Source organism: Myxine glutinosa, chromosome 12 (genome assembly GCF_964187855.1).
Source record: "Myxine glutinosa chromosome 12, kmMyxGlut1.1, whole genome shotgun sequence".
In the NCBI taxonomy this organism is placed as follows: domain Eukaryota; kingdom Metazoa; phylum Chordata; class Myxini; order Myxiniformes; family Myxinidae; genus Myxine; species Myxine glutinosa.
The window spans coordinates 23,786,037-23,814,009 of NC_136272.1; the positions used below are offsets into that span (position 1 = coordinate 23,786,037).

General features: G+C 44.8%; 1 protein-coding gene and 1 long non-coding RNA gene across 2 annotated transcripts in view; both read right to left on the reverse strand.

Annotated features, from left to right (window-relative positions):
- Positions 1–27,973, reverse strand: part of LOC144888504 (uncharacterized) — a 502,585-nt gene that overhangs the window by 309,284 nt on the left and 165,328 nt on the right. The gene's annotated exons all lie outside the window — the stretch shown is intronic.
- The window catches only part of VSX2 (visual system homeobox 2), a 107,767-nt gene that overhangs the window by 74,753 nt on the left and 5,041 nt on the right, over positions 1–27,973 (reverse strand). The window lies entirely within an intron of this gene.

Below are 27,973 nucleotides of genomic sequence, written 5' to 3' on the forward strand. Positions count from 1 at the left end.
GACGAAATTTGGTGGACCGGTTGGGAGTGTGACGAGGAAGAATTGATTACATTTTGGCGGAACCGATAATGTTTCAAGTGACTTTTCACCATTGAGAGATGGGGTCAAAAACTATATACTGTATATCATGATATTTGAAAAAGTTGTGGACGGATTATGACAAAACTTGGTGATGTGTGAGTTGAGTTGGGTCGATGATCAGAACAACCCGATTCGATTTTGGGTCAGGTTCGAATCCAGATCCGGCTTATCAGCCGAATGCGCTAAACCTACCGAGTGCCGTTCTAGTTTTTTATTTATTGCATTTTACATCATTGGAGCTCATTGCCAATTCCGTACTGAGCCGCACGCACACGAGTGTCCGCAGAAGGCTCAGCCACAAAGCCTTGAACTTTTATATACAGAACAACAACTAGGCCCACGTGTAATGCGTTGATTTGCCGTTTAATCAATGCCTGTGTATTTTATATTGATGTCCAACTGTCAACCTTCAAAGGGAATTCCACAGCTTACAATTCCGAAGTGGACAGACAGCAGCTCTTGCTTGACGGAATTTGTTGTCAATAAATAAACGTCGCATGTGGCGCCTCGTATTAAAAGCATTTCAAAGAGGTATCTGCTTTTTGTGTCTACATACAAGATCGAGGAATGGACGAGGGTTGATCTGTGGCCCAAAATCTGTGGCCCGAAAAAAATCCGATAAAATAGAAATGGGTTTCTAGACCTTTTTTCGGAGGCTTGTGATGAAGGAAATTGTTGAAAAGGGTTAAACTTACATATAGTTTGAAATATCACCGTATTGCATGCACATAAATAAATTATATTGTATGGATATTTACATGTAATACAACTGTGTATGCTTACACATTATGTAAGCAATAACAAACCGTTCTCTGTATGTAGGTACACAATTAATAGAAGCTTTATGATAATAGGGAAACACCACCGACCTCTTGCTAGATATCAAATTAGGTTTTTTTTGGGTTTTTTTTAATGTTACGTATTTTCATTTACGGACGCTTTCTGACGGTTGTGGGATTTTTCCCGGTGTCCCAGCTTCGATGTCCGCTGGCACGCCAAATTTCAGCTTTCGATGACACCGGGAAGGTACCGAACGTTACTATCAGTCAGTCAGTGGTTAGAAAGAGCTTTATACAGTGCATTCAGAAAGTATTCAGACCCCTTCACTTTTTTCACATTTTGTTATGTTGCAGCCTCATGCTGAAATCGTTTAATTTCATTTTTTCCCTCATCAATCTACACTCAATACTCCATAATGACAAAGAGAAAATAGGATTTTAGAAAGTTTTGCAAATTTATTAAAAATAAAAAACTGAAACATCACATTTACATAAGTATTCATACCCTTTGCTATGACGCTTGAAATTTAGCTCCGGTGCCTCCCATTTCTCTTGATCATCTTTGAGATGTTTCCACACCTTGATTGGAGTCCACCTGTGGTAAATTAAATTGATTGGACATGATTTGGAAAGGCGCACACCTGTCTGTATAAGGTCTCACAGCTGACAATACATATCAGAGGAAAAACCAAGCCATGAGGTCGAAGGAACTGCCTGCAGAGCTCAGAGACAGGATTGTGTCGAGGCACAGATCTGGGGAAGCCTACAAAAAAATCCTGCTGCATTGAAGGTTCCCAAGAGCACAGTGGCCTCCATAATTCTTAAATGGAAGAAGTTTGGAACAACCAGGACTCTTCCTAGAGCTGGCCGCCCGGCCAAACTGAGCAATCGTGGGAGAAGGGCCTTGATAAGAGAGGTGACCAAGAACCCGATGGTCACTCTGGCTGAGCTCCAGAGATCCTGTGTGGAGATGGGAGAAACTTCCAGAAGGACAACCATCACTGCAACACTCCACCGATCTGGGCTTTATGGCAGAGTGGCCAGACGGAAGCCTCTCCTCATAGTCCTTGAGCCAACCGGCCATATTTTGAAGTGAATGCTCCGGCGGGGGGAGTAATTCTCATTATGATTTTCCATTAGACCAATGTCTCAAGTGTCAGAAAAGGTGTGATGGACATCTGAGAACGGTAGCTTAGTGCCCGGATGGACGCCATCTTTGAAACCACCCAGCTCGAAAATGCCCATTTGGTGGGGTACATTGTTGCACGTGTATCTGGACTTCTATACTAGCTATCGATGTGCGGTTGACGACTAAATATACGTCCGATGTGTACCGTCTAAATAAAAAATAATATGAAGCATTTTGTTTTAGATTAATTATTATAAAAATCAATTATCGAAAAAAAATCATATATTTTTCAATATTTTATTATTAGACTTGTACTTTTTTTAGTGAAACAACACTGGTATGATTTTCCAAATTACGCATTGTGCTACACCGTTTATCTGTCTATAAAAATAACTCAAAAACTAAAACATATCATCCACCACGAGTGTACACAAAAAATATATGAAAAGGCATGCACTTTCCACAAACCGAAACTATGTCAGTTGGAATTTCCCGCCGATAATCAACCCACAGAACCCAGTGCTGAAAGTGACGTCAGTCTATTCTATATCTATATTCTATATTCTATATCTCAGTCTGAGATTTGTTGCGGTGACCTGATTAATTTCTGAGGGGCGGGGGGGGGGGTGGCTTAAGAACTAAAAGTGAACATGTTAGATGGCGCCACATACAACTCTATTATAGAGTTGTATTGTGGCGCCATCTAACATGTTCACTGACTTGGATGAGTATGTCTATGTAAGCTGGCGAGCTTTTCGGATATCGGAGTAATCTAACGTCAGTCTTTTTGTTCTTTCAGCTGAGATGGCCGGTGTCGAGGCGAAACGGGCGAAGATTGAACCTGAGTCCGGAACGTGCATCCTGTGCAGCAAGAAGTCGCCACTCTCTGAACTAAGCAAGGCAGCGGGCAACAGTTCTTGGAAGACATTGTGTGACGCAGCCGCAGTTAGAAACTTTTATCCAATTCTAAAGCTAGTCCAAGAAGGCGCAGTTGAACTTCCTAATATTCCAATATTATACCATAGGGCTTGTAGATCAGACTTCACTCACAAAAACCACCTAGCTACTTTGACCAATGCAGCTAGAAGTTCTTCAGTTGATACTGGCGATGCGGTGCGACGGCGATCATCACGGGAAGAGACAGGATCAACTTCAACGGTCTACGATGATAAATGCATTTTTTGCCAGCGTGCTTCAAAATTCATAAAAGGCAGTCGTACCCGTGAAACAGTTGTCTTGGCTGTTGAACTTCGAGCAGATAAGACAATAAGAGATGCTGCGACAGCTCGCAATGATGAGAGAGTTTTGGCATTGACTACACGAGATATGGTTGCAGCTGAGGCTCACTACCACTTCTCCTGCTATAGAAACTACACACGGCCCCAAAAACCTCATTGTAGAAACTGACATTGAAGATAATATCGAGAAAAAAGAAATGATACGATGTATATTCAATTTCATTCGCACTGACTTGTTCTTGAACCCGAGGATTGTTCCAATAGTTGATGTTGCAACAGATATCCTGTCTTCAGATACATTTTCAGTTGATGTTCGTGACTCCATCAAGAAGAATCTGCAGCGCACATTACAAAGAGAGTTTGGAGAATCGCTCATCTTCTTCAATGTGAAACACCGTGTATACTTGATGCCCGATAATCTGACAAAGCGAGAGATTGCTGCAGAGTGCGTAAACCTGAAAGCAGAAGTGAAAGCATTTGAACGAACGGACGGTGAAAGTAACATTGTGCGTGCAGCTACTTCACTGCGACACCAGATCAAAGATGCTCATTACAATGAACGTTGGCCGCCTCAGCCAGCATAACTCACTTCAGATTACGTGAAGATACCAGATTCTCTTCGTGTATTTCTGCATACTTTGATTTGCGGGAGTGGGGGTAGCTCTGCGCGTGCCGACACACTGGTATGGTCGATGGCTCAAGATATCATCAATGCTGTACACCGGGGTACCATCAGAACATCGAAGCATGTCCTACTTCCGTGGGTCATGAAAACGCTCACCGGTAATACAGAGGTCATCAGAATATTGAATCGACTCGGGCACGGATGTTCGTACACAGTTCTGGAAGAAATCGAGACAGCGCTATGCATAGACAAATTAGCAAGTGTGGAGAAAGATACAGTACCACTTCCGTCACATGTGCACCCTTCGGTCCCGACTGTATTAGCATTCGATAACATCGACAGGCTAGAGGAATCGCTGAGTGGTGGCGGAACATCGCATCGCGTCAACGGTATCATCGTCCAACCGAAGTCGCAGTCGTGTTTGCCGCCCCAACCTCCATCGGCAGTATCCAAAGCAGATAAGAAGCGATCTATCCCGTCATCCAGCGATTTAGTTCCAATATACAGCGGTGGGAAACGAGAGGGCCCACCTGCAATCAAGCCTGCAGATCTTTCTGACACTCTTGCAGGCGCAACATCCCTTGCGCAGCGCCGAAATCACGTATGGATTATGACTCGCATGCTGGAACCATGCGACCAGACAATCAGTTCGTGGACTGGTTTCAACATCATGACTAGAGATCGTGTTCAGGTGACGGAAGATGTAGTTGGCTACCTGCCGACTATAAACGCGCCTGCCACAGATATGGCAACAGTGCAAGAAATCCTCAGAGAAGCTCTGAACATCATGTCATCACTTCAGCTTGAGCGTGAAAGGGTCAATGAAAAAAACGAACAAAGCTGCACTTGCGAAACACATGGAAGGTCTTGTGGAACCAGCCGAGAATGTTGACAAGCGAAGTGCAACAATAATTGATGCGATGGCTCTCATACAAAAGATGCATGGCGAGAACGACACGTTCGAAGAACTATCTGACCGCATCCTTGCTGCAGCGCTTCACGCTGGTCAAGGCAGTGAGCGCATCAATGTTGTTTTTGACACATACACAGAAGAATCCATCAAAGCAGCTGAGCGTGTGAACCGCGGTTCAAATGAAGGCATCAGTTTCAGCGAGATCAGACCCGCACACAAAATCATGAACTGGCGGCGTCTCCTTGCTTGCAGCCAGACAAAGGAGAAACTGGTTGTGTTTCTGGCGGAGTCGTGGAAACATGAAACAAATCGCGAAAAGCTAGGCAACAGAACACTGTATGTCACCTGTGGTGAAAAATGTCTGGTACTGACCCGCGATAGGTGGAAGTTGGTGCAAGCACTCGAATGTAGCCACGAGGAAGCAGACACGCGTATGTTTCTCCACGCAAAGCACGCCGCTACCCACTACAAGACGATCATCTTAGTGGCAGATGACACCGACGTTCTGATCATCAGTCTTCATCTCAGCAGAACCATCGATAGTCAGCTCTTCATCAGACGAGGAACAAAGGTTCGAGTCAGAATGATCGACGTTGGAAAGTTGGCTGCGGTATTGGGGTCTGGAGTTTGCAGTGCATTGCCAGGGCTTCATGCATGGAGCGGGTGTGACACTGTGAGTGCTCTGGCTAGCCAAGGAAAGATAAAGGCTTTGAAGCTTGTGCAAGCGAATGAGCTGTATCTTCAAGCATTCACAGATCTGGGATCTTCGTGGAATGTACCAACAGACGTCTTCAATAGCATTCAGGCCTTCACGTGTCAGCTGTACGCCAAGAACACGAAGATCGTCGGTGTTAATTCGCTCCGTTATCACATGTTCTGTGCAAAGAAGGGCCAGATCGAATCTGGACAATTGCCGCCTTGTGAAGACTCCTTGATGCAGCATACGCTTAGGGCCAACTATCAGGCGGCTATCTGGCGACGCAGCCTTGAAAACCTACCAGACGTCCCAACACCATCAGCAGGACATGGTTGGGAACTCGATGATGGCGGTTCGCTCACAATCCGATGGATGGCGGGTCTACCAGCTCCAGATGTCGTCTTGAATATCATCTCATGCACATGCAGAAGGACGTGTCGACCGTCAGATTGTTCCTGCATACTGAATGGGTTGAAGTGCACTGTTGTGTGTAAGCTGCAGGGATGCTCCAACATGGTGCAGGATGATGCTATTGTGGCTCAGGATGCCAATGACTCTGATGGCGACTCTGATGATTAACTTTGTGTGCACTGTATATTGTATAGCATATGTTGTTCTCTATTATAATGCAGGCCAAATTGCCTGAAAATCTTTATAGACAGATAAACGGTTTAGCAAAATGTATAATTTGGAAGATCATACCGGTGTTATTTGACTAAAACATGACATGTTCAATGATACCTCCGCTTGCTTATTAGGAATATACATCGTATGGTGTTAAAATCAGCTCCATACGTCTTTCCAAACTCTAGTAATGAATAATTAATATAATTGGCGGCCATTTTGAAATCCAAGATGGCCACCAAAGTGCAGATTTCCTATGTAACAATTTCCGCCTGCTTATTAGATATCGTATGGTGTTAAAATCCTCTCCGTACGACATTCCTAACTTGCGTTATCGTCAGAATAGATAATGCCAGCGGCGGCCTAAGTCATTTTATGCCTCTTTACATTTATTTGTTGTAAACTCGTGGTGGATGATATGTTTTAGTTTTTGAGTTATTTTTATAGACAGATAAACGGTGTAGCACAATGCATAATTTGGAAAATCATACCAGTGTTGTTTCACTAAAAAAAGTACAAGTCTAATAATAAAATATTGAAAAATATATGATTTTTTTTCGATAATTGATTTTTATAATAATTAATCTAAAACAAAATGCTTCATATTATTTTTTATTTAGACGGTACACATCGGACGTATATTTAGTCGTCAACCGCACATCGATAGCTAGTATAGAAGTCCAGATACACGTGCAACAATGTACCCCACCAAATGGGCATTTTCGAGCTGGGTGGTTTCAAAGATGGCGTCCATCCGGGCACTAAGCTACCGTTCTCAGATGTGCATCACACCTTTTCTGACACTTGAGACATTGGTCTAATGGAAAATCATAATGAGAATTACTCCCCCCGCCGGAGCATTACTTTTGGTCTGGCTCAAGGACTATCAGTGAAAGACACATGAAAGCCGCTTGGAGTTTGCAAAAAAGCACCTAAAGGACTCTCAGACTGGGAGAAACAAGATTCTGTGGTCTGATGAAACCAAGATTGAACTGTTTGGCTTCCGTCTGGCCGCTCTGCCATAAAGCCCAGATCGGTGGAGTGTTGCAGTGATGGTTGTCCTTCTGGAAGTTTCTCCCATCTCCACACAGGATCTCTGGAGCTCAGCCAGAGTGACCATCGGGTTCTTGGTCACCTCTCTTATCAAGGCCCTTCTCCCACGATTGCTCAGTTTGGCCGGGCGGCCAGCTCTAGGAAGAGTCCTGGTTGTTCCAAACTTCTTCCATTTAAGAATTATGGAGGCCACTGTGCTCTTGGGAACCTTCAATGCAGCAGGATTTTTTTGTAGGCTTCCCCAGATCTGTGCCTCGACACAATCCTGTCTCTGAGCTCTGCAGGCAGTTCCTTCGACCTCATGGCTTGGTTTTTCCTCTGATATGTATTGTCAGCTGTGAGACCTTATACAGACAGGTGTGCGCCTTTCCAAATCATGTCCAATCAATTTAATTTACCACAGGTGGACTCCAATCAAGGTGTGGAAACATCTCAAAGATGATCAAGAGAAATGGGAGGCACCGGAGCTAAATTTCAAGCGTCATAGCAAAGGGTATGAATACTTATGTAAATGTGATGTTTGTTTTTTATTTTTAATAAATTTGCAAAACTTTCTAAAATCCTATTTTCTCTTTGTCATTATGGAGTATTGAGTGTAGATTGATGAGGGAAAAAATGAAATTAAACGATTTCAGCATGAGGCTGCAACATAACAAAATGTGAAAAAAGTGAAGGGGTCTGAATACTTTCTGAATGCACCGTATATTATAACTAACAATATTGTGCAAAAAGTCTTCGGCCAACTTGAAAATAAACACTTTTATTGCCGCATTTGCATATTTTGAGAAAGAAAACGTGTTTATAATGATCATGTTTTATTAAAGAAACAAAAATGAAATCTATTTTACAATATTAATGCATGGAATTTCAATATTTGGTGTGACGACTGTTTTCACGCAAAACAGCAGATATCCGTTTTGGAACGCTTACCTGAAATTTCTGGAGAAATGCTATTGAGAGTTCCATGCATTCTGCAATATTTCTCATTTTTCGTCTTTTGATTACCTCCACCACCAAAGGTAGATGGAGGTTATGCTTTCACCCCTGTCTGTCTGTTTGTCTGTCTGTGAACAAGATATCTCAAAAAGTAGTGGACGGATTCGGACGAAATTTGGCAGAGAGGTAGCGTATGTGACAAGGACGAAATGATTAGATTTTGGTGAAGATCTGGATTCGGATTCGGTTACTAGAATTTTAAAGTGATTCTTCACCATTGGAAGATATTGGGCCAAAAACTACATTTAGCAGGATATCTCAAAAAGTTGTTGACGAATTTTGGTGGAGATGTAGCGTATGTGACAAGGACGAAATTATTCGATTTTGGTGAAGATCCGTATTCGGATCCGGCTACTAGAATTTTTTAAGTGATTCTTCACCATTGGGAGATCGGGCCAAAAACGATACATAGCAGGATATCTCAAAAAGTTGTGGACGGATTCGGACGAAATTTGGCAGAGAGGTAGCGTATGTGACAAGGACGGAATTATTAGATTTTGGTGAAGATCTGGATTCGGATCCGGTTACTAGAATTTTTAAGTGATTCTTCACCATTGGAAGATATTGGGCCAAAAACGACATTTAGCAGGATATCTCAAAAAGTTGTTGACGGATTTGGACGAATTTTGGTGGAGAGGTTGTGTGTATGACAAGGACTAATCGATTCGATTTTGGTGAACATCTCAATATGGATTCGGATACAATAATTATTTAATTTTTAAGTGATTCTTCACCATTGAGAGATCGGGCGAAAAGCGATATATAACATGATATTTAAAAAAGTTATGGACGAGTTATGACTAAACTTGGTGGACGAGTTGGTTATGGTGACAAGAACAAGCCGATTAGATTTTGGTTCAGGTCCGAATCCAGATCAGGCATATCAGTGGATACAAACCATAAACTGTTCAGCCTGGCGGAGGTATGCTCTCTACCGAGTGCCCTTCTAGTTTTGGTTGTTTGTAGTTTATCACATAGAGTACATACAAACCTCTTCCTAACCACTGACTCACTGGTGTAAATGTGTAGTACTTTTCAGGTGCTGAAAGTTTGCATACTGATGTAAATCGAAGCCAATATGAATATTACAGGGAAAAAATATCCAGGATCTGTCCCTAAGGGTACATCAACAAAAGTCGGCAGGTGCAGCCTCGCTCTGCTCACGGCAGATCACGTGAACGAAGAAATGACACGTCACAATCTTGCACGGCCACGATCGCTTCCAAAAGGACCTGGTGTTTCTCGGTTTTATGGCAGTATGACCAGAGACATGTCTGTGTGTTTTTGTCGTTTACGGACATTGTACCGTGGTAGAAGGTCGTAAACATTCTTCTTTACGGATGGTGGGCAGTGTTAGTAAGCCGTAAACAATCATAAACAGATATGTCAAATTTATTATATTGTCAATTGAAAGTGTTCCAAATGACTGTTACACTGTAGTGTGTGTTGTGTTTATTGTCAGGTCGTGAATTGAACCCAGACCATACAGAATACCTTTCTCACCAGAAGTCCTTTGTTCTACATATTACAAAGATTTTTATGCATAAGTTTCAATGGAAAATTTAAAAAGTATAAAAACAACTTTGGGATGCGTTTTTTAAAATACCTGAAACACCCTGTATTACGGTATTGCATGTTAACATATACAGTTGGACCTCCGTATCAGGCGCCCATGTCATAAAAATTCAGAACCTATTTTAGTCGATGCATATTTACCCTGTATATTCACGATCCACATTGCTGGAAAATTCCAATAGAAAGACAAATTGCTTTATCCTGGAAAGTGGAACACCGACACAAGGTCTCACATTTGAAAATCATCCAAATACTGATTAGATTGAGAAAACTAATTAAAAACATCAAAATAAACAATCGTATCATTAGTCTTTGCATTTTTCCATCATCCCGGTATGCCAACGAGAAAAAGGGATGGAAACACTCAGCTGTGCAAGGATTGCTGAGACCGACCGCTCTGGAAGTCGGATGAAGTCTCAGAAAATGTAATTTAATTTCTAAAATGAATTTATATATAAAAAGTAATTTAATTTATATATATATTTAGATTGTAATTGTAATTTAATCTTTTTTTTTTTTTTTTTTTTTTTTGTATACAAGATCGAGGCTCGTGAAAGAGCGAACATTAATCACACAGAAAGACAAACCGACACATAAAACATATAACATCGGGAGCGGTAGACAAGATGGGGAGAGAGGGGGAAGGACACAAACACAACATTTGAGAGCAGGGACCGAGAGACATGGAGACATCGAGAGATCTGAGAGAGGGCGAGGGCTTTGGGGGGGGGGGCATGGGAAGGGGGGTGTGGGAGAGGTATAAAACATATGGACACTGCCAGGACTTCCAGGAAAGAAGTTGGAATTTCAAACAAGGTGGATCTGGGGAGAATTAGCGGGGGTAGAAAAGATCAAGGTTTTGGATGGGGGAAGATAAGAGATGGTGGTGAACAGCTGTTTTAAAGACCTGGAGGGAGGAGTGGGATTGAAGGGAGTGAGGGAGTTTGTTCCAGAGGCAGGAGAAAAGAGGAATGAAAGAGTGAAGGTGAGCAGAGAGCCGAGATTTCGGCAGTTTAACCATCAGAGGGTTGCTGGCAGATCTTGTGCGACCTGTAGGAATATTTGGGGGACAGCACAGAGAGAGCTGGGGGAGCAAGGCCGGAGAGGAGTCGGTAGAAGACAGGAAAACCACCTACCTGCCTGCGGTGAGTGAGTGAAAGGCCCTCAGAGATAGCTTCATCGCGGGAGATTCCAATAATTCTGAAAGCTTTGGTTTCAACAGCGTGAAGCCGAGCTAGGTGTGAGGCAGGAGCACCGGCCCATAGGGGAGAACAGTATTCCATTGAGCTGCGGATGAAAGCCTTGTATGTGGTGAGGAGCTCAGGTGTGCCGAGGAAGGACTTCGCACGACGGAGGATGCCCAGTCGGCGACTGGCTTTGGAGGCCAGCTTGGAAATGTGGTTTTCCCAGGAATTTACATTAGAATGTAAATAGGTTATATTTCATATTTGACCTACTTACAATACAAACTAGAACGGGCACTCGGTAGAGCGCATACCTTCGCAGCAGCTACTGTTCTGTACTTGGCATGGGAGTGTAGGGAACAGAACAGTGAACAGTTTGGTGCTGATTTCATGCAAATCGGATAAGAATTGACCGAGTTATGACAAAAAACGCACATTTTGCAAGGTCGTGACCCCCCTGACCTTTGACCCCCAACCGCTAACAAGGGTAATGTCTTCACTGGGTCATGTCGTATATCACAAGATCGGGCATTGAATTCTGAACATTTTGGCATTAGTTGCATGCCAATTGGATAAAAATTGACCGCGCTATGGTAAAAATACGATTTTGACCTTTTCGTGACCTTGACCTTGACCTTTGACCCGATTGCTCCCAAAATCTAATCAAATGTGTCCCGTATAATAACCAATCATCCCACCAAATTTCATGCAATTCGGTTGAATACTTTTTGAGTTATGCGAATAACATACACACACACACACACACAGACATACAAATAAATACACAGCGATCAAAACATAACCTTCCGCTTTTGCGAAGGTAATGAGAGAGTTCATAGTTCATTGCCTTCGGTCGCAGTCTTAAAAAAAAAAAGGACATGGGAAGATTCTTTTAAACTCTTGCTCTGCTTTTCCGAGTACAATCTATATTTCCTATGAGCCGCCATTTTGTCTGAATTTCCATATTCCCCAACACTGGGAGCGGAAGCCGTCCACTTAATTGGTTGAGATGATATTAAATGACGTAAAAAAATTGTATACATCGTGGAGGTTCATGGAAGAGCTAGTACAATGAATGGATCAGGACGTAGCAGGCCAAAAGGGACAGTCGAGGGAGGGGGAAACACCACCAGCAGAGTTAAAGGCCAAGATAGAGGAAGACTTGGACAAACAATGGGTGTGGGGAGGAATGGGTGCAGGAAGCGATGCATGGGGTGGACAAGATGGATACAGAAGGAAACTCTCAGGAGGGAAAAACTAGATTTGGAAGGAGGAGGCATGGTGGGGGTTAACGAGATTCCAAAAAAATCATGCTTTTGAATTGGGGACGATGGTTAATGGCTGTCTTGAAGATCTGGATAGAAGAATGGGATTGAAGAGAATGTGGAAGTTGGTTCTGCAGGCAGAAAAAAGAGGAACAAATGAATGGAGGTGAGCAGTGATCCTGGATTTAGGTATTTTCTCCAGAAGGGGGTTTATGGTGGACCGTGTGCACCCTGAAGAAACCTGGGGTGGGGGAGAGTGGGAGGGAGGGGGGAGAGAAGTGGAAGAGTATTCGACCTTCTCACCATCAATGTCGGCTGTGGTGCCATTTGAAAAGAGGGGAAGGATGGAAGTGGAGCATGCACCAGAAATGGACTTAACAAGGCACCACCAGGTTTTAGAGGAAGGAGACAAGTTTGAAAGTTCATTCTTGAGGTTGGACAGATGTTGTTTTCTGGCTCTCCTGAGAGTGGACACACACTTGCTGCAGACTTTATGGAATGCACTGAGATTGCCTTCGGTCAGATTTCACTTCCAGAAAGAGAAGGCAAGTTGTTTCAGGGCAACTATCTCACCAAAACATTCAGTGTACCATGGGTGGGAGGAAGAGTAGGACAACTGACTACGAGATGGGATGGATCTGTGCCTAAGACAGAGCAGATTTATGTGGAAGAATTCTCCTGCTGAGTTAACATCAGGGGCGGTAGATATGGGAGAACTGTCAGATTCGCCGGCATTAAGGCAGCTCTCCGAGAACAGCCAGAGAGATTTTGACTTTTACAGGAATATGATCAGATGAACCAATTAGAGCAAAGGAAGAGCAGGAGACATTTGTAGGAAAGTTATTCATCACCATGTCTAGAACAGAAGATTTGCCATTGGGAGAAATCTGGGTTGGGAAGTTCACAGATTGAGTCAGTCCCATGGAGTCAGAGAAGTCCTTTGCTGAAGTGTCATGGATGGTGAGAGAGGTACCAATACCCAGCCAATTTGCCTGATGACAATTGCAATTGCCACATATGAGGAACAGAGAGTTGGGATGAGCGGTTAAAATTTGTCCATGTTGTTTGAGAAAGAGATGTAGATGGAGTCGTTACTGTTTGTGGGACGGTACAACACGTGGACAAATAAGAGGTAGAAGCGGGAGGGAAGTCACAGCCAGAGATTGGGAGGTGCAGCTCCTGGGAGTTGGAAGGCCTAACATCAGTATAAGGACAGTGAGAAATTTAGTTCTTGATGTAAAATGCAACTCTGCCGCCAGGGCGTGCTTCATGTTTATCAAATCGGAGGAGCCATTAACCAGGAAGAAACACAAAAGAGTCAGGGACATCTTTTGGGAGGAAGGATTCTATTAAACAGATGATGTCTCGCGAGAAACAGATGAGAGATCTCGCGAGATCTTGGAGACGGCGGCAGGGATTTTCGAAGCTCCACACGGTCTCCACGTTTTTCGAAGTTAAGTCTGTTCACAATTGTATTTTGTCGAAACTGTATTTATCTTTCGGTGTGTGAAGTTATTGTGTGCAACTTTGGTTGTTTCTCGGTGTTTATCTTTCATAAATTGATCGTCTGTTTGCCGTGTCGCGAGCAAGGCCTTGTACAGTGTGCACTGTACAACCTTGAGGCTTTGTTTTTCTCTCAGTGGTCCGTCGTTTGTGATCCAATAACTTTCGTTCTCTGTATTCCCAGTCTTTTCACCCATAGCCTACTTCCTTGTGTAAATCTCAACTCAAAAAAAAAAAAAAAAAAAAACATTTCCTTCTCTGTTCTCATTCGTTTATTCATTCTTACTCGTTCGTTCGTTCTTCGACCACGTGTTTCTCCCCCATTTCCCCAGATAGTTTTCACTCATTAACCTTCAATGTTTACACTTTCCCCTCAAGTTATGTATTCCGTCATATTTTATAACACCTTTTTCTTCTTCTTCTTTAAAAGGCTGCTTTCGACTTGCTCACCAAATCAATTCATCCCAAAAAAAATATCCATCTCCTATAGTGCCTTTGTTCTACATTCCCTAAACTCTCCTGCACTCCATCCTCCATCCAGCGTCCTTAAACGTATTTTTAACTCGAAGGTCACAAGAAACTCATTTTGCAATAAATGTTCGTTTCCCATAAATCGTACACTTTCAAAAATCCAATCTCACCCCTCCCCTCCAAATCTTCCCCATAACCCCTCCCCTCCAAATCTTCCCCATCACCCCTCCCCTCCAAATCTTCCCCATCACCCATCCCTTTCAAATCTCCCCCCTTGCCCCCTCCCTCCTAAACTACCCCCTCATCCCTCCCCGCCAAGACGCCCCCTCGCCCCTCCCCTCCTAGAATCCTGCCTCACCCCTCCGCTCCAAATCTCCCCCATATCCCATCCCTTTCAAATCCCTCCCCTTGTCCCTTCCCTCCCAAACTCCCCCCTCACCCCTCCCCTTCAAATCTCCCCACCCTCATTGCTTCTCAATTTCCCCCCGCTCACTCCCCCTCCTCAAAGCGTCCTCCCCGCTTCTTCCCCCTTCAAACTCTCACCTCCATCTCCCCCAACCTTCTGCCTCGCTCTTCCCCCTCCTCAAATAACACCTCATTGTGGCTCACCCAATCACCATCAAACCTTTTGTCCGCCCCATCCTTCCCTTTCTCCGAGCTATTCTGAAATCTCTGACACACCTTCAACAGCTCTCCCTACCTCTTCCACCTCTTCCACATCTTACCCTACCCCTCCTCCCCCCTGTTCTGTATCTGATGCTCCCCCTTCCTCTTCATTAACGGTATGGACCTCAAACATCCGGGGCCTTCGTTCAAACTTAACCGATCTCTCCATACAGGTTGCTTCTGTCAAACCAGACGTGATCTGCTTAACAGAAACTTTCCTCCTTTATGATGTCTCTGATTCCATAGTATCTCTCCCGGGCTACTCCCTCCTCCGGTATGATAGACCTGAGCCTCGTCCTGGAGGCGGGGTTGCTATCTTTATCAAAAACTCTCTTCCTCACTCGCCCTGCACTGCACTCTCTCCACCTCACCCCCAGGAATACCTCTGGCTACGGCTTCCCCTTCGCTCCCACCTCTTGTTCATATGTGTGTTGTACCGTCCACCAAACAGTGATGACTCCATCTACATCTCGCTGTCTGATGATATGGACCAACTTCTATCTACTCATCCCAACTCTCTCTTCCTCATATGTGGTGATTTCAACTGTCATCATGCCAGTTGGCTGGGTGTGGGTACCTCTCTCACCAGCCATGGCTCCTCAGCAAAGGACTTCTACGACTCACTGGGACTGACACAATCTGTCAATTTCCCGACCCGGATCTCAGTCAACGGAACATCTTCTCTTCTGGACTTGGTTATGACTAACTTCCCTGAAAATGTCTGCTGCTCTTCTTCTGCTCCGATCGGAACATCTGATCATGTCCTTGTTAAAGTGGACATCTCTCTGACCATCCTCAGGGAGCCTGCTCAGCGTCGACGAGTCTGGCATTTCACTCAGGCCAACTGGCACGGTCTTCAAGCAGCCATCAATCATCTGGACTGGTCTCCCATCTCTACCACCTCTGACATCAACTCATCCTGGGAATTCTTCCAAAGTAAATTGCTCTCTCTCATGCACAGATTTATCCCATCTCGTCTTCAGTTGTCATACCCTTCCTCCCGTCCATGGTACACGGAATCTTGTGGTGAGGCTGTTGCCCAGAAACAACTTGCCTTCGTCTCCTGGAAAGCAAATCCAACGGAAGGAAATCTCATTTCCTTTCACAAAGCCCGAAACAAGTGTGTGTCCACCCTCAGGAGAGCCAGGAAACAATATCTCTCCGTTCTCAAGACCGAACTCTCTTATCTGTCTCCCTCTTCCAAATCCTGGTGGCGTCTGGTCAAATCCGTTTCTGGTGTTTGTTCCCCCTCCATCCCCTCCCTTACCTCAAACGGCTACACAGCTGACTCCGCACGTGAAAAAGCTGAATGCCTCAACTCTGTGTTTGCCTCTAAATCTTGTGTCCCAAACCCATCCCTCTCTGTACCCACCATACCCAGTCGTACCCTGCTGCTCCTGGACTCCGTGTCCTTTCCTCCTGACAAGGTGGAAAAGTTTCTGTCAACCCTCGACTCTGATTCTGCAACTGGACCCGACGGCATCAGCCCACGGGTCCTAAAATCCTGCTCTGCTGCTCTATCTCACCCTCTCTCTGTTCTCTTCACCCTCTCTTTTGCTCAAGGTCAACTGCCATCTGCTTGGAAATCAGCCAACATCACCGCTTTGCACAAAAAAGGTGCAAAAACAGATCCTAGCAACTACAGACCAATCAGCCTTCTCCCAATTATCAGCAAAGTCATGGAATCCATCATTGCTTCTGATATGAAATCTTTCCTCTTCTCCAATGGCTTGATCTCTGATCATCAATTTGGTTTCAGACCAGGTCACTCTACTCTGGACATGCTGCTTCTGCTGTCTCAACAATGGATGGAGGTCCTCAATGCCAAACAGGAAATTAGAGCTGTCTCCCTCGACATATCACGTGCCTTCGACACGGTCTGGCACCCCGCTCTGCTCACCAAACTCTCCTCCTTTGGTATCCATGGAAATCTCCACGCATGGCTGGCGGACTTCCTCTCTAGTCGTCGTCAACGTGTGGCCCTGAATGGGTTTCTCTCATCTCCTCTTCCTGTTCAGGCTGGAGTTCCCCAAGGCAGTGTTCTGGGCCCCGTGCTTTTTCTGGTCTTCATCAATGATCTCTCTGACTCTCTCGAAAATCCTCTCTATCTCTTTGCTGATGACTCCACTCTCTGCCGCTCCATTCCTCTTCCCTCAGATCGGCAGTCTGCTGCCTCCTCACTCTCTGAAGACCTGGACAAAATCACAGACTGGTCAAACAAGTGGAACATGTCTTTCAATCCTGACAAATCTCACACTCTTACTATGTCTCTCCGAAAAGATCGACTGGACAACCCTCCCATCTACTTTCTCAACAATCCTCTCCAAGAAGTTCTGTCGCTCAAGATTTTGGGTCTCACTATCTGCCATGATCTTTCTTGGGAAAACCACATTTCCAAGCTGGCCTCCAAAGCCAGTCGCCGACTGGGCATCCTCCGTCGTGCGAAGTCCTTCCTCGGCACACCTGAGCTCCTCACCACATACAAGGCTTTCATCCGCAGCTCAATGGAATACTGTTCTCCCCTATGGGCCGGTGCTCCTGCCTCACACCTAGCTCGGCTTCACGCTGTTGAAACCAAAGCTTTCAGAATTATTGGAATCTCCCGCGATGAAGCTATCTCTGAGGGCCTTTCACTCACTCACCGCAGGCAGGTAGGTGGTCTTTCTGTCTTCTACCGACTCCTCTCCGGCCTTGCACCCCCAGCTCTCTCTGTGCTCTGTCCCCCAAATATTCCTACAGGTCGCACAAGATCTGCCAGCAACCCTCTGATGGTTAAACTGCCGAAATCTCGGCTCTCCGCTCACCTTCACTCTTTCATTCCTCTTTTCTCCCGCCTCTGGAACAAACTCCCTCACTCCCTTCAATCCCACTCCTCCCTCCAGGTCTTTAAAACAGCTGTTCACCACCATCTCTTATCTTCCCCCATCCAAAACCTTGATCTTTTCTACCCCCGCTAATTCACCCCAGATCCACCTTGTTTGAAATTCCAACTTCTTTCCTGGAAGTCCTGGCAGTGTCCATATGTTTTATACCTGTCCCACTGCCCCCTTCCCACGCCCCCCCCCCCAAAGCCCTCGCCCTCTCTCAGATCTCTCGATGTCTCCATGTCTCTCGGTCCCTGCTCTCAAATGTTGTGTTTGTGTCCTTCCCCCTCTCTCCCCATCTTGTCTACCGCTCCCTATGTTATATGTTTTATGTGTCGGTTTGTCTTTCTGTGTGATTAATGTTCGCTCTTTCCCGAGCCTCGATATTGTATGCGCAAAAAAAAAAAAAAAAAAAAAAAAAAAAAAAAACTGGGTGTATCAGCAGGAGCCTGGATTTAGAGATCTGGCAGGATGAAGTGGAGACCTCGAATGTTTGAGGTCCACCTGATTATGGATATAAGGGGAGGAGGTGTTGGAAGAGTGCAGGATAGGGGGAGGCTTTGATGGGGAAGGTGAGGCTTTGGGGCGTTGGGTGAGGGGCAAGGTTTGAGTGTGTGGGGAGCGGGGGAAGCTTTGTGTGTATGGGGGTGCAGGTTAATGTTTGTGTGTGTGGGGTGCAGGGAAGCTTTGAGTGGGTGGGGTTTGGGGGAAGGTTTGAGTGGATAGGATGGAGAGGGAACATCTAGGCGGCATGGTGAGGGGGAAGCATTGAGAGGGTGAGGTGAGGAGGCATGCATAAAGAAGGTACATGAAGTTTTGAGAGTGTGGGGTGGGGTGGAAGAGAAAGGAGGAGACAAGTGGTGGGATGCTGATTCCAAATTCCCATCTTTGACAAAACGAGATCATGCGATGGGAGATAAGATATTTTGTTGAAGGCACAGAGAAACGTGGTGCTGTGCATGCAGAGAGGGGTGAGTGATAGTAGCCCAAGTGCGAAACTGACAAAGTCTTGGAAAATAAATTTGTGAAGAAGAAGAAGCGGAAGATGAAGAGAAATGGATTGTGGTGAAGAAGAACATGTGTAGCATTTCTGGAGGAGATATAAGGGTTGAAATGCATTTTAAAATGATTTTAAATATTTTCAAAGGAATAAAAAATCATTTATATTTAATGAATATTGAATTTGGAGATATTTAGAAAAGAAGAAGGAGGGGAGGAATGTAGAGCCCGGAAGTCCGGGCAAAGGAAATTCAAATAGGAACTAGAACGGCACTCAGTAGAGAGCACACCTCCACATGGTTGACCATATCACTCAATGGTGAAGAATCACTTATAAAATTCTACTAGCCGGATCCGGATCTTTACCAAAATTGAATCGATTCTTCCTTCTCTCACACACAACTCATCCAACAACTTTCGTCGAAATCCGTCCACAACTTTTTGAGATATCCTGCTATGTCTCGTTTTTGGTCCCATCTCCCAATGGTGAAGAATCGCTTAAAAACTTCTAGTAGCCGGATCCGAATACGGATCTTCACCAAAATCGAATAATTTCGTCCTTGTCATATACGCTACATCTCCACCAAGTTTCGTCAAAATCCGTCCACAACTTTTTGAGATATCCTGCTATGTATCGTTTTTGGCCCTATCCCCCAATGGTGAAGAATCACTTTAAAAATTCCACTAGCCGGATCTGAATCCGGATCTTCACCAAAATCGAATCGAATCGTACCTGTCGCATACGCTACCTCTCTGCCAAATTTCGTCCGAACCCGTCCACAACATTTTGAGATATTTTGTTCACAATCGGACAGACAAACAGACAGGGGTGAGAACATAACATCCATCCCCACCTTTGGTGGCGGAGGTAATGACATTGTTGTGGTTTGGAAAAAATAACGTTTACTTTTTTTTTTTTTTTTGATTTTTTGAACTGAGGAGGGGAAATAATGTTGCGAGCAAGATATTTGAGAAGAAGGAACCAAAACAAGGAAAATGCAGACAAATAATTTTCACACTTTCTATCCGAGGGGTGGCTGTGTTAGTCCTCGAACAAAACAAAACAAATTCAAGATATAGCACAAAACGTGTGATTTAACATGAAATATTGGATGGAAAATACCAAACAGCAACACCTGGATGAATATATAACATAAAAACACGATGAATCCGATTTGGAAAATTTAGCTTAAGTGAGGTGGAAACAGGAGCTGCAGCTTTTACCAGCACGTGCAAAAATCCCCGAGCTGGAAGGGAATTTTGTCCAAGTCCAGCTAAACAGGTTTTTGAGACTGCCAAAAAGGCGATTTGTGTTCTACAGTGTTCAAGTACAAAATTAAATTGAAATAAAATAAAGATTTAAAAGATTGTATGGGGTGGGGACTTTTCTCGGAAGTTTACCACCGTTGATGCAGCGTCTTATACACCACCTTATTGAACATGTTACTTAGTTCTTCTTGCCTGTTGCTTGTGTCCTTTATGACGTCCTTAAAAGCACTCGGTTTCCTGTTTGGAATGATTTTCAATTTTGTTTGAGTGCCAGACACATAGACAGAGTAAAACAATGATCTCACTCCTTTCTGAGCGTGCGTGATCGGGACGAGATTCCGTACAATTTGCCAAATTCAGAACCAAAGAAATACTAAACTGCAGGTTTCTATTCCGATTAATGCTCCAATTCGTGTTCTAGTGTTCAAAAATAAAATAAAATTGAAATCGAGCTGTCCTCGATCATAGACTGATGTCTGTAGATAGACAGACAGACAAAGTGAAGCAATTGCTCAAGCCTCGATATTGTATACAAAAAAAATAAAAATAAAAACTCCGCTTTTAGTCCAGCCAGTATTATACGTCTATAAAGTATGTACACATACAATTAGGGTGTGAGTACATCTATGAAGTACGTACTATTGTAATGTGAGTACATCTAGAAAATACATATTTAGGGCCAGGAGCTAAGGGGAGGAGTTAGGCCTAGGAGGTAGGGATCTTTGTTTCTTTCACATTTCTTTCTACTTTTTCACATTTCTCCTTATTCATTCTAATTCTTGCTTGTTCTTTCTTTCTCTCTTTCTTCATCTACCTGTCCAAGGGGAAGTGAATTATTGCAGAGATTTTTCTGCAAGGTTCACTTGGCTGCGCTTGGATGGGTTTGAGGGTCGTGGAGCTGAAACCCGAAGCCGATCCAGGTTCCTCCTGATGACTCCATCTTTGCTCTTTGCATATTCGGGTTCTATCTGATGACTCCAATGTAGTATTTGGTTTTTCCATTTCAATATGATTGGAACATGAATATATACAATAAAACCGAAAAAGTCTGTTTGTCCCCTGTATGAACATAAACCAACGCCCATCGATGCATCGTCTTCACACCACACAAAATACACCACACATGTCCTGGTGAGGATCTGCAATGTTTCTTTCGATAGTTATGTCTATAAATAGGATGCTCCATTGTGTGTGTGTGTGTGTGTGTGTGTGTGTGTGTGTGTGTGTGTGTGTGTGTGTGTGTGTGTGTGTGTGTGTGTGTGTGTGTGTGTGTGTGTGTGTGTGTGTGTGTGTGCGTGCGTGCGCGCCTCAGAAACTAGCTTCCTGTCACCCAAAATAAGGCTGAATACAGTATTTGTAATTATGCGAGATGCCATGTTTCTGGATGTGACGTCACGCGTTAGGCTAGCGCATTCCCTGGTAGACGGAAAGACAATGGCGGACGATAACAAAGAGAACCGATGCAGCGTGAAAGGCAAAGAATGGTCTGAATGCTTCAACTTCCACTTGTGGCACCGGAGTGGTATGTCAACAACCTCAGGTATCGACAGGGCACCTGCAGCTTACCTGACCCGTATTATTTACGAAATAGATGGCTTATTGTTAATGTTACTTTATTGATTCACCAGGACAGTTCACTCAGGACTATTTACAGGCCTACGATTTGCTGAAGGCTATTACCGATATGTACAGAGTGGCCATGTATATCCAATCCAGTATATCCCAGCTGATGATAAATCACCATTTTGTCTCTTGAAGACAAACATCATGGCGTCTCAACGTCTGCATGATGAGCCATATCAGCTCGGTGTTAGCCAGACACAAGGAACTGTTTACTGTATACACTGTACATTTGTAGCAGGGTATGTATAGTTATATCCCTACATATTATTTCTATCAATTATTATATTATATTATTTTAAAACATTTTTTGAAAGTCTTTTTTTAGATTTCTTTACCGGGAGGACTACATCTCTTACCACACCCACTCCACATAAATTTACCACATTAGAAAAAAAAACATCTAATGTACAAGGTCAGCAATTATAATTAATCTTGACAATGTTTTCCAGACTAGGAGAGGTTTTCAGTCATGTGACAACTCTTCTTCAAAGATTATTAGCCTGCCTAAGCTGTCTCTTGTGTCGTGTCTCTTTGCTGTCTGGTTCAATCAAAAGACACCGCTTTGCGTATACATGGTCGAGGCTTGTAGACCTATTGTACGTCATAAACAGAAACAATGATGATGCAATGCCCCCCTAATACTAGCAAGCTGGTACTCATTTTGCCAACTGAGCTTTTATAACAAGTTGTTGTTGTTGTTGTTGTTTAGCCCTGGACAGCCTCTAGAATAAGCCCGCCATGGGGACAAACCGGCACTCTGGCCATGACTGTGCTGCCCTGACGAATCCGGCCAGCAGGGAAGAATGGGGAAGATTTGGCCCCCGACTTGCGTTGGGGGGCTCGAGGGGGTACAACCATACAGAGGTGTTGTTGTTGTTGCTGTCATTGTAGCTGTGGTTATTGTTGTTGCTTGTGTGGTCCTTCCGTGTATGGTACTATTACTGTATATATATTGTTGCGGAACCCAACGTCGGCCTCGGATCCCCTTAGAGGGGGGATTAATCCCCTCTTCTATAACTGACCGACGTGGTCCCTGGCGCCGTACCGCGACCCCCGGAAAGGCCGGTGCACAGCCCCGTTCGTGCCGCGGACAGATGTTAATGGATTGCCGAGCGGTGTTTAGCAACCGCAGCACGAACCGTTAACAAAGACTAACCCGATTCTGAACGTTGGCCAAATCGTGCCACAGGTATTCAATTTGCAAAAGACAAAGACGACGGATGTGAAGAAGAAGAAGACAGGTAGGAAATACGAATATGATTTATTACTATTTACAACCAAAAGAAACCAAGGAGAAGGAAGGATAATAAAATAAAGGCAGAAAGAGGGACGGACCAGAAGGACACAGTGAAACTCTAGCTTACCTATTCAGTCTTAATTAATACCCCAGGACAAGACACACAAAACAGACGACGAGCAAACTCACACGAATGGGGAAATTGCAGGCAGGAATGGAAGGACTGGAAGGAGAGGAACGCTCCGCTCGAACCGGAGCACGGTCGGCCCGGGAGTCAGCAGCCACCGCCCTTCCTCGATCGGCACGTCCAGCAGCCGCCGCCCTTCCTCGATCGGCACGTCCAGCAGCCGCCGTCAACGCCCTAGCTGCGGTCGTGCGGGCTGCCGCGATACGAGCACCCTGGCGGAGTCAAAGCTGCGTGGCTCCAAGCTGGTGGTGGTGGATTTCAAAGCTGCAGTGGTTCAAAGCTGCTTCTCTGGCTCACCTCAGGACACGTCTCCCGTCTCTCTCTGAAGGCTCGTCTCTTACCATCGGGCGTTTACCAAGTTCGTCTGGACTCATCTGCCGTGGGGAGCGTCCCGCTGCGGGTTATATAGGCCCCGCCCTTCAACCTTGTTGAACCTCCCCGATCGTTCTTTCTCCGCCCGCTCAAGCCAAACCCCTTTGGCTGGGTTGGTTGAGCGGGGCCGACTCACTCCTCCCCTCGATTACGAGGTGGAGACACGCCTTTCTTCTCCGAGCCGGAGCACATGGCAATGGCGGCGAATGCAGTTGGCAATCGAGGCTTTGGGAATGGGAATGAAAGGGGATCTATCTATTTGAATTCGGTGCAATGGAGAATGTCAACTAGTGGGAACAGAGCCTTAACCTACATAGAATAAGGAAATAAACTACCAACAAGCAGGAAATCTATGATTGGCTAACGCGATTGCAATTGTATATGACCTAACTAAGGGACGCCCTTTTGACCTTTATACACAACTGGAGGAAGGAGGGTGATATTTTACCATTTACTACACAATAAAAAAACACAATTCTCATATCCACAACAATATATATTTATATTGTTTCGAGATGTATTACTATATATAGTTTTGTGTGGTCCTTCCATCTCCACCAGACTTTATCATTGGAACCACCACATTAAAGCTCCAAATCCCACTTCTTCCTCTTCCCACTTGGAAAGAAAGGCTTTTAAAACAGGCATTTTTCTGATTAAATGGACAGAAATTTTTGTTCCAACTAAATTGATGATTAGCTTTCCAACCAAGTTAATTTATAATTCGCTTTCCCACGACCATTGTTATTATTCTCGGTGGACCGCGTGGGCCCTGAAGAAACCTGCGGGGGTGGGGAAAGCACGGAAAGAGCAGAGGGTGCAAGACCAGAAAGGAGGCAGAGGGTGCAAGACCAGAAAGGAGGCAGAGGGTGCAAGACCAGAAAGGAGGCAGAGGGTGCAAGACCAGAAAGGAGGCAGAGGGTGCAAGACCAGAAAGGAGGCAGAGGGTGCAAGACCAGAAAGGAGGCAGAGGGTGCAAGACCGGAAAGGAGGCAGAGGGTGCAAGACCGGAAAGGAGGCGGTAGAAGACAGAGAGAAGACCGACCTGTCTGCGATTGGAAAGTGATAGGCCCATGGACTCGGCTTCAACGCAGGAAATTCCAATGATCTTGAAAGCCTTGGTTTCCATGACGTCAAGTTGAGCAAGGTGTGAGCCAGGGGGGGGGCAGCCCAGAGGGGAGAGCAGTACTCCCTCAAGCTGCGAATGAAGGCCTTGTAGTTGGACAGGAGTTCAGGTGTGCTGAGGAAGGACTTTGTATGACGGATGATACACAGTTGGCGACTGGTTTCGGAGGCCAACTTTGAAATGTGCTTTGCCCAAGAAAGACCATAGCTGATAGTGAGACCCAGGAGTTTGAGTGACTGTGAGACCCAGGAGTTTGAGTGACTCAACTTCCTCAAAAGGATTCTTAAGAAAGTAGACGTGACAGTCCTTTCGGAGAAAGAGAGGGTGAGAATGTGAGATTTGTCTGGATTGAAAGACTTATTCCAAGTGTTTGGCCAGCTCGTGATTTTGTCAAGGTCTGAAGAGAGGAAATTGGGTTCATTGACAACGAACGGGTCGGTACAATGGAACGAACTGATACTCTTATTGTTGTAAAATAGTCTGGCTCAATGTCATGTGGTCAGTCGCCTTAGCCATTCATGCAAATAAAATATGAATTGCACTATTTTGTTCTGACGAATCTGTTTGATCTGAAAAAAACGAACGGAAGTGAAATGCTCGGTCTCAAATTATTATTATTATTTTCTGTACAGAATCGAGGCTCGTGTAAGAGCTAACACATTGAACATGAAAACATGCACAGACACATAAAACATGCAACGAAGGGAGCGGAAGACAAGAGGGGGAGAGAGAGGGAAGCACACAAGCACAACAACAGAAGAGAAAAGGGATGCCAGTAGATCTGTGGAAGGGGAAGGGCTGGGAGAGGAGAGAGGGGTACATGCTATAAAGCAAATTAACACTTCTAGGAACCCCAGGAAAGAAGTTGGGGATTCAAAGAGGCGGATTTGGGGCGTTTTAACAGGGGTAGAAAAGATGAAGGTTTAGAATGGGAGAAGATAAGAGATGGTGCTGAACAGCTGTTTTAAAGACCTGGAGGCAGGAGTGGGATTTAAGAGAGTGAGGGAGTTTGTTCCAGAGGCGGACAAAAAAGAGGAATGAACGTAAAGGTGACCAGAGAGTCTTGATTTTGGCAGTTTCACCAGAAGAGGGTTGCTGGCAGATATTGTGTGACCTGAAGGAATATTTGGGGGATAGAGCACAGACAAAGCTGGGGGACAAAGACCACCTACCTGCCTGCGGTGAGAGATCCGGCTTCCAGGCTCGGTCTCAGATCCGGCTTCCAGGCTCGGTCTCAGATCCGGCTTCCAGGCTCGGTCTCAGATCCGGCTTCCAGGCTCGGTCTCAGATCCGGCTTCCAGGCTCGGTCTCAGATCCGGCTTCCAGGCTCGGTCTCAGATCCGGCTTCCAGGCTCGGTCTCAGATCCGGCTTCCAGGCTCGGTCTCAGATCCGGCTTCCAGGCTCGGTCTCAGATCCGGCTTCCAGGCTCGGTCTCAGATCCGGCTTCCAGGCTCGGTCTCAGATCCGGCTTCCAGGCTCGGTCTCAGATCTGGCTTCCAGGCTCGGTCTCTGATCCGGCTTTCAGGCTCGGTCTCAGATCCCGCTTTCAGGCTCGGTCTCAGATCCCGCTTTCAGGCTCGGTCTCAGATCCGGCTTCCAGGCTCGGTCTCAGATCCGGCTTCCAGGCTTGAGTCAAAGAAGTCGCTCCTGATTCACACATGGTGCACTGTATGATACATCGGCAAGCGCTTGCATCGGAGACTCTGCCACTGTAGTAAGGATAGTAAACCACATCAAATCACATGCTTTGAACACCAATTTTGATTCGGTTCATGAATCGCTCATATTTCACACCAAAGTTCACTGGTTCTCTCATGGCAATGTTGTGAGATGTATTTTCGACCTTCCACATGGAGATGACCGAACGTTTCAATCGTTGACGGTACCAAGAAGAAGACAGCAGATTTTGTCACCAAAAGGATGATCCAGAGTGGGAATTATATCTTGGGTATCTGGATGATACGTTTTCTCGTATTGGCGCTCTCAAACCAATCTCTGCGAGGAAGCAATATCACAGTCCTTGGGTTCATTGACCCTGCTGAATGCTTTTCAAAAGAAACTCAAACTCTGGAACACAAAGTTTGGACGTGGGGGATTTCCAGATATTGGAAAGTCTGACTCATCAGTGAACGTGGAGGTGGTGAGGGATTGCCAAAGTTCTTGAAAATCCTCATTCAAATCTCACTGCATTGAAGGAAGAGTCCACGTCCTTTGACAACCGAACTTCCCTGATCTTCCCAAATCTTCCCAAATTTAATCCAGTTTGAAACCCATCTCGAAATAATGACCTGATGGGGCTACTGGTTCCTGTGCAGGAGTTTCTCATTGATCCCCAGAATGATTCTACAGCATGTGATATATTTGAAGATAAAAGTCGGTCAGACCTATGGTATGATATACTGAACCCATACTCTGTGGTTGCAAGATTGACTGTTTGTGCCCTGAGGTTGTTTTCCTCAATAATGGTTGTGTGAAACTGGATTCTCATCGCTCTTCATGTTTAAATCTAAGCTTCGAGCAAGAATGCAACTCGAGGACTCCTCCATCTCTCCCCCACCCACTTTTCATGAAAATTAGAATAATTTTAACATACCTTTCAGCATTTAAACGAAAGAGTGGCAATTTCAGGATGGTTAAGCATAATTGTTCTTTTCCTGGATGCAAATCTGATGCACAAAAATACAGGAAATATACACAAAGAATTAAGTTAAGCACCCCCCCCCCCCCCCGTTTTTTTACAACCTCGCACATTACAAGTTTGTTGTCGTCAAAACAGTGTAATATACCCATGATATTGCTATATTTTCTGGAGAAGTGATATTATGGTCACATAAAAACATAACAATCATGCCGTTTTCAATATTTTATTCTGAATAATTTAAGGTGAAATTTTTTGGGAATTTTAGGCATATTTTCACCTCAATTTAAGTATGGAGCTATAGGTCCATCACGGACAGTGTGGATGACGTTTATGTTTTCTAACGTACAGTCATTGTTCTGAGAAGACCTCTAGCGATCTTTGCGTCAATAACGTGTGTAGGACCCACGTGATCGGATCACTGACTCAACCCTACATCTCATAGACCCTGTAAGCCGTCGTATGCGTTGCTGTGGCAGGTTGTTCCATTCCCGATGTAATGCACGTTCCAATTCATCCAGATTGGCTATTGGAGGGACCATCTTCGCAATTTGTCGTCCCAACATGTCCCAAACGTGCTCGAGGGGGTTCAGGTTCAGGACAGGATTAGGGGGTGCTTAACTTAATTCTTTGTGTAGGGGTGCTTAACTTAATTCTTTGTGTATACAAGCAATATTCCAGGATGCGAGGTTCCTACCTTTTCCTGTTAATACAACTTATGAGTGGCGGCAGTTTGATAACACATACCACATACACCACACGCTTCTGCTTTCAGCAATAGATGCAAAAATCTTAATTTACATCTTCATTGAGACTTACAGATAGATGTGCAATATGTTTGAAGTGCAACATGTCGTC